The sequence below is a fragment of the Cynoglossus semilaevis genome, chromosome 16 (assembly GCF_000523025.1).
Source record: "Cynoglossus semilaevis isolate Cse_v1.0 chromosome 16, Cse_v1.0, whole genome shotgun sequence".
In the NCBI taxonomy this organism is placed as follows: Eukaryota; Metazoa; Chordata; class Actinopteri; order Pleuronectiformes; family Cynoglossidae; genus Cynoglossus; species Cynoglossus semilaevis.
This window is the reverse complement of record NC_024322.1, coordinates 9,622,780-9,630,688: the sequence shown is the minus strand read 5'-3', so window position 1 is coordinate 9,630,688 and position 7,909 is coordinate 9,622,780. Positions and strand designations below refer to the sequence as shown.

General features: G+C 38.5%; 1 protein-coding gene across 1 annotated transcript in view; it reads left to right on the top strand.

Annotated features, from left to right (window-relative positions):
* Window positions 1-7,909, top strand: part of gpc6b (glypican 6b) — an 84,737-nt gene that overhangs the window by 14,256 nt on the left and 62,572 nt on the right. The window lies entirely within an intron of this gene.

Here is a 7,909-nt window from a genome sequence, read left to right as displayed (position 1 = left end):
CAAAAATACAAATGACAGGACAATGTCAGTGCTCGATTGCCCTCAAGAGAGCCTGGGCCTGAATTTCATTAAATTCACACTTAAACAGTGAGAAAGTAAACAGGCAACGGTTTAAAAAAATAAATAAAATCTGGATGCCCTTCAAAAGTCTCAGTGAGATTCAGTGTGAAACGTTAATGTTAGACTCAATTTTTTTTTTACTATCACAAATGGAAAATCGTATGTAGGATAAAAAGTCACATTTCGCCCCTAAACAGAGATTCACTGTATATGAAAAAAAAGATACATTTATATAAGAGTTATAATTTCACCAGCGGTGAGAGCTGTGAAATGAAGGGAATGTAGGAGCCTTGTTAACAACAATAATTACCTGTAGGTGTTTTGACTGACAGACGTGTACCTGGCATTCACTACAGCAATTCCGGTCTGTGCCATACGTTCAGTTATAGACATTAGACGTTGTTTAGTGCTCATGCAGGTGTCTCACAGTAAGAACTCACTTTAAACTGAGGCATTTGTTTTGATGCAGTAGCGTGTTAATGTTTGGACTCAGTAGTTTAAAGCCAAGTTCCTCTCACAGGGTTCTGCGGCTTCGCTTGACAAAGTTGTGTATGAAGGACATGAGCGGGGACGTTCGCAGCGAGGTGAGACAAGGACAAGTCTCACCCTCAGGGTTCTGTTGAAACTGGACATCTGATGGAAAGTCAGTTTAATATTAGTGAGAAATACTTACACTTCACTTCCCAAAAATGATGCTTCGCCCGTTCCTGATCACTGACAGCTTGGAGCACAATCAGATCTGGTAGCAAACCAAACAAAGCAGACAAAAACTCCATCTGCAGCCTTGGCTTTGATACATCCCCGCAGTGTATGGAACTAAAGAACGTGAACAGCGTGATTTCAGAAGAAACGTTGATTTTTTTTTTTTATGTCTTTTGCAACTGTCGTGGGGCTGCGTTTATCTGCGTTAATTTACTATCTGTCTAAAACTGCTAGTTGACAACACAAAGACAGGCCAGTAAATGTATAGAAATACACTTTATTGAAAGAAATAGATGGAAATTCCACGTTCTGTGGTGTTGAATCTCCCTCCCCTCTGTCTCTGTCTTTCTTCCCTGAGTGTTTTTATTTTTGTGCATACGTGTGTGTGAATGGTTCACATTGTCAACACAGAGCTGAATGCTTCTATAGTGGAAGTAGAATAGGTGCTGCAGAACCATTCAGGACTGTATCCTGGCAAGCTATACTGCTTGTTTCTATTTCATAGAAATAATAATAATAATAGATCCCTACTTCTATACAATTCCTTCTTCAATCTGAGAATTGTACAAAAACAAATAATTGACCCAAAAGCTACCAAAAAATATCATTATGTACTATGGAGATGAACCAGTTGTTTAAGTCAATAGACTTCCTGTTGTGTCTTTTTAGAATAACTCTTGCCCCTCTTTTTGCCCCAACCCTATCCCATAGTGCTTCAACGAACTCCATATTTTTCTGCCTGTTTAATTTCAGACATTATTGAAACTGTTTTTTTTCCTGTTGCTTAGGGAAACAATTACACTGCAGGTATTGAAAGCTGCTTTGTTCTCCCTTAGCATTTTAAAACATTTCCACATCAAGTGCAAATTGGACTCGTGGGTCACAGACGCTCGGCAATGTTCATGTTTACATTCTGACACGGTTCTCGGTTTATGACAGCCAGTGGAAAAATTGTGTGGAACATCACTTGAACAATCTCACACCGCACCCTCTGCTGAAACAAATGATGAGACCCTTTTTCTCCCTTTCACTCGAGTAACAAGGATAAACACACAGGTCTGTTGAATGGTCTGGGTTTTCAGATCACATTCATGCGCTCTCAAGGCCAATACAGTTTTGATTTTTTAATTAATGAAAGCAAAAATATAAAAATATATCTGATGTGTAAACAATGGCGAAACGGGAGGAAGTGAGACATTTAACACCTCTCACTTTTAACTGGTGTAATGGAGAAACCAAAGTGTAAGTGAAACTGCCAGACACTTGACTGCTGAATGTTACAGCAGTCAAAGTGTTTAGGGTTTATTGAGCTGCGGTTTGTTGAGAGGAGTCTGTTGTCGGGAGGAGGTGAAGTAGCACATTCTCTTTATTTGACATCCAGGCCAAATCAGGTCACTGCAGCGCCTGTGTTTACTCTCTAGTACAATAATACATTTCAATTTCCATCATTACTGTGTGTGAAATTAGATTTCTTTGAGCTGTAGCCAGTTTTTTTTTTCAGCACACAGCCAACAGGATGCACATAGGTATTTTGATTTACTGCACAGACAATAGCTACGGAATTATACATTTTTGACCAATATGGATCCCGAGTATCAGTTCAAGTGATCCATAATTTTGTCGACTGAATTTAGTTTTTTGAAACGCAAAACAGTTCTATGATTAAATTGGGATCAAGACTAAGTTAGAATTTAGTCTAAGACTAATTCTTTGACTATGTCAAAATCAACACCTTTTCTGCTGTTTCAACCTTGACTGATTACAGCAGATCACTGTGCTCATCTGTGGGGCGAGGTCTCATCTAAAGCCTTTTTTTTTGCCTGGTTGATGTACAACATGCTGATATTTAAGTGATGCGTTGCTCCGTGGAGACTGTTGATGCTCACAGCAGGACTGCTGGGGTGTTGAAATAATCTCCTCTTCCGGTCCCGAAGTGTCTGATGAAACTGCTGTTCTCCAAATTAACCCCAGGGAATCTCCACTAACGTCTGTCAGGCTGAGTTGGTGGTTGATGTCATACAGTTTTGATTTTCATCTTTTATAGGTCGTTCTTTATGATTTGGAAAAGCAGATAATTGTCCGCCTACTTTGGAGACGATGATGATGAAGTCGTGACTCACATGTGCCACAGACAACGGAGTTTTGCAGTGGGGAGCTGCCTACATGAATGTTCCAGTGACATTTACGCTGAACTTTCCTCTTCTGTCCAAAATGTGAGATGTGGTGTGTTGTTGATTTCTTCACCTGCCGTTTGTCTTTTTAAACCGGCATACAGACTGAGGCTACTATAAAAATCCGGCAAATGAGTTGATCGATAGTTAAAGCCCAAACCAAACATTCGACTCCACTTTTGTTTGGGACACATTTCAAGTCAAAACCTTATCAGACAGAATGCAGTTTGTTTTGTAAAAAGCTTTTCTATTTACCTCTCTGTTCCAACCTGAACTTTGTAGACCAACATACTCAATTTTAGAGTGACATTTTTACAGAGTTGTATTTATTTTCTGGAGGAGAAAGAATAAATTAAATGCAGTTTTTTTTTAAAGCCTGTTGTAGCTACAAGGCAAATATCCCTCTGCCTCTTCATCACATTTTTTTTTCTCTATTTCCTGAACATCATCTCAGTGGAATTATAAACACTGCACAATGTTTTCTATTACGTTTTTTTCAATCAATATAATACCTTTTGGTAAAGTCCAAACATAAATCAGTTTGTATTGTCTATAATGGAAAGCAAAATATTGCCACCCAGCCCACATAAATGAGAGAGAGATGTATTACTACTACAGTCCGTCTTATTAAAAATACAATCGTGTTACTGTTATTGTGCAATTGAAATCTTAGTCCTGTTATTATGTTTGACAGAGTGAAATCAAATGAAGTTTCAGCTTTCAACCACATCTTCATTAGTGAAAGAAATTGACTCAGATATCACAATAACTCGCTCATGCACGCCTTCCGTCTAAACGTATCATTCAGAACGCTGCAGCCGTACATGTTGAATTTTCGAAGTGTGAAGTGATGATGTATCACGGCTTTGTTTCATTTGTGCCTCTATCTGGAGTACCTCCCACGTCTGCGATTGGATTGACAACTCTAAATGTCACCTTAGTGTCTTTCCTTTCAGTTGAAAAATTATAGCGAAGAACTGCAGCGTTCCGAGAAAAGTGTTCCCAGAGCGAAGAACTGCAGCGTTCCGAGAAAACGTACACCTCATTGTGTACGTTAAACGGTACATACTTTATATATATATTTTTTATATTTTACCATTCTACAATGTACTGGGTGTTGAGATGGTGTTTTAAGCTTGAGATCCATTAAGGAAATAAAAAGTATTTCCAGCAGTGTGTGTAAATAACAACACGTTTATCAACTGTGTACAATTTTTGAGTACACTGTGATCCTCCTGTACTGCAGGTAGGCCAGGCAACACACTCAATTCTTCTTTTTTAAATTCCAATTCTAATCAAGCGTACGTTTATATTTGTTTACCAAAAACACAACTCTTCATAATGTACTTTGATTTTGTGTCCCGCATCCAATAAATTTATAACCCTGTTTGGCCCACAGCTTAGTTTTAAATTTCAGCATAATCGAGTTTGTCACCCCTGGTGTAGTGTGTGGTAACAGTACCTGTACTTTATGTACAGATACCCTATGCCATATGGACACCCGCAGTACTATCAAAGATGTTGGTATTGCAACATTTCTGGATAATCCCTGGCATCTACCTTTAAGAAAAAATAATATATATGTATTTATTTTATCCACTGTCTATTTCTCATGAAGACGAGCTGAGGCATGGAGGCACCTGACCACAGAAAATCGCTGAGATAAGTTCTGGTCCACAGATCTTGTGTGCGAGCTGGCACCAAACTGATGTTTCTCTTCCTCCTGCTATGAATTAGACTCAGGGAGCATTTCCTGGTGGAGTGGTGGACTGTGTCAGGAGACAATGACTTCCTGAAGTAGTCCTGAGCCGGTGTGGCTTGGCCTTTTGTAATGCAGCAGCGTCGAAGGGCTTAGAGCTCAAACATCCAGCAGAGGATTCCTCCTAACCTTTTCACAAAGTTTTCAGCCGCAGATGGTGACAAGCCCACATTCTTTGCTATCTTGTGCTGTGAAACATTGTATTTTTTTTCAATTGAAACAATTGAGGACAATATAGTGAGCCGAGAATCATGCCTGTTTGCAAAATACCCAAGACTTTTTTCTTTGCTTCTAGAATTCTATACAATAAAGTCAAAGCCTTAGCTTAATTTAGTTTATTATATATAGTTATGTTTGTTATTGAAAACACAAATGATTTCAAAAAAAGAAAAAGAAAATGGCGTTGTGGGGGTGGGGGGGTGTTTGTAAATCTAGTTGTTTCCTGTCACCCTAATGGGACAAAACCCTTCTGTCAGTCCTCTGATGGACTCTCTGTCTCTGTCCTTCTATATGCTGTTATCCAGGATCAATGTGATGCATTTCAATGTATTATAACTTCCTGTTGAAGCCTATTTTTTACACTAATGGGCCACAATGATCCTGAGCTCATCATACTGTCATTCACTCACTTATTGAAATACATTGCTTGTTTACTGCTGTGCAGTCTATCTGTTGCTTCAGGCAATGACAATTTTACAGCTGCCACCTGCTTATACTGTAGCTGCTTTACTGATTGGAGGCTCATTGTGGATGATGCACACTGAATTTGCATTATTCAGAGGGGAGTTGAAATCTTATTCCCCTTGTACTTGGTGGAGGAAGAAAAGAAATCACAGAATGGCGGTGCCTGTGGAGGACACAACCGCCAATGTAAGGAGTCACGTGTTTGAATATGAAACAATTCATGCTTAAAGCAGTCGTGGATGGAATGCCGGGAATGGCAATCTTCAGCCTTTACGACATGATAATCATTGCGACCATGTGACCGTATCTCCATTTTCCTTCCCCTGTTGTGCTCACCCTCCCGCAGCGCTATTGGGTTAGAGTCAAACCGTTAGACTGTGAGATGAAGACATAAATCCTTCCACAGATGTGGCCGGCAATGTCGCCGCTCGGCAAAATGGAATGATGTAGCTCATTAGCTTTTGATTCATTTAAATGTTTCCACAGTGTCATCAGTTGTGTAACGTTCCTGAAAATATATTAGAGAAATACGTTTTGTGTTAAAAAAAAAAAACTAAATAGGAAATATTAGCGCCGTCCGTGTTGCGTGTCAAATATTGAAAAGTCTTAAAAACAATGTGGAGGACAAACCGAGTCAAAAAATGATTACTCTCTTAAATTCTGCACCCTGGGGTTTTGAGGTGTTCTGCATCCTGATATAGAACTTTTAAAGGAGTCTGTCTGGATTTAACTACAGCATTCAAAAACCAACACCACTTGTAAACCTAAGGGCCAGGAGTGGTGGCAGATGTAGGTCTACGGGTGGAGTCCACTGCTGAACTCTGATTGGCTCCAACACCACTTCCTCCAATGCCACTTGCCACCAGACATAATCAGAAAAACCAACAACTACTGCAGCATGTAGTGAATGTATAGGAAACCGCACTTTGACCATAGTGTCTGTAACATGATGAGAAGCTGCAGTAAATATGGAATGAGTTTTTTACGATCAGTTGTGACACCGAACAAACAAGTTAAGTAAGCTAAAGATTTATACAAGTACAATGACTAGATTAAAACTTACTTTAATAATAAAAGCAATAAATAAAATCAAATAAATCATAGTGAAAGTTATAGTAATATGTAACTCACAGACTTCTCCATGTGCGCTGTCTTAAAAATAAAAAATAAACAAATACCGAACAGTAACAAAAATCAGTTTTATTGACCTGGTTTTGAACCTGTTCTCCACTGTGCATTGTGGTAGAGCTGCAAATGACCTGTTTTTATTCCATTGGTTTTTGTTTATTATAATTTTGATGATTCAAATGTGGCACTCAGTACTTTGAATATATTTTTGCACAAAACCTAAACTGGAACTCATCTTGATTTGATATGTTTTTAAATTATTAATTGTTTTTTTATGTTATTATTATGTTTTATACAGTCCAAACCTGTCCCTGGTCTATGTTTGAGTCCCAGCTTTAAGTCTGGTTTCACCCCTGCTCAGACCACCACGTTTATATCGATATCATACAAAAGCTGGCTGGGAGTGAATAACATGGTATCTTACCTCTCCTGACTACAACTACATATACTTTAAATTTAAAAAAAAGAATTAAAACTGTTCTATTAATGTCCCTTTACTTTAGTATTTGACTGGTGATTGATAAATGCAGTTCAAACATTTTCATTTTTGAATATTTTTAGGAAAAGTACTGGGAAGAAATTGGTTTTTTTTTTTATAACTTTTTATTATTACAGCTTAATGTTTTTCTGGGTTTGTAGACTGGTTTTTCGTCACAGTCACTGCATTATATTCAGAGAGCACCGCTACACGTGGTGGCTCAGCGGCTCCTCTTGATATTATCCCTTGAAGAGAAAGAAAACTAAACTAGTTCTGAATTCAGTAGGAAAGAAGAAGCTAAAACTCCTCGTCCTTGACTGAGATCTATTGGTGGCGTCTGCAGTGTGTTGCCCACAGATAAAACATCTTGAAAAGGTCATGGTAGACCAAACTTTACAGGCAAATAGTAACATCAAACATTTTCAGAAGACTTAACCTTGCTTCTGCAAACACCACAACACTGAAACAGTTCTGCTTGGAATTCCAAACACTTCACTGATTTCTGCCGCACCAGATGCATGGGCCGTGCCCATTGTTGCGTTGCTGCTTATTGACTTCAGCACAGCATTCAATGACATCGACCATTCAGGCTAATTCTATCAAAGAAACGCATTTCTGCACATGACATCAATATTAGTGTTTGCCTGTGTTGGCTCTAAGTCACAGTTCATTAAGAAATACTGTAAATTTTTCTCTCTCCACGGTAGAATGATGTCATAGAGTACAACCAATGTACTGTACCTGGTCGTCTTAGCTCTTACTCATAGCATGTTTTACAAACAAGGCTTATTAAATAAACCACAGCACACTTTTGTCACACATCCTTGACTATTATGAATGTTACGATATTTATACCAGGCAATGATCCATCTCCACGTTTACAAATATGTTTTTTTTGGGTCAGTGAGGACATGAAAAATTATTTTC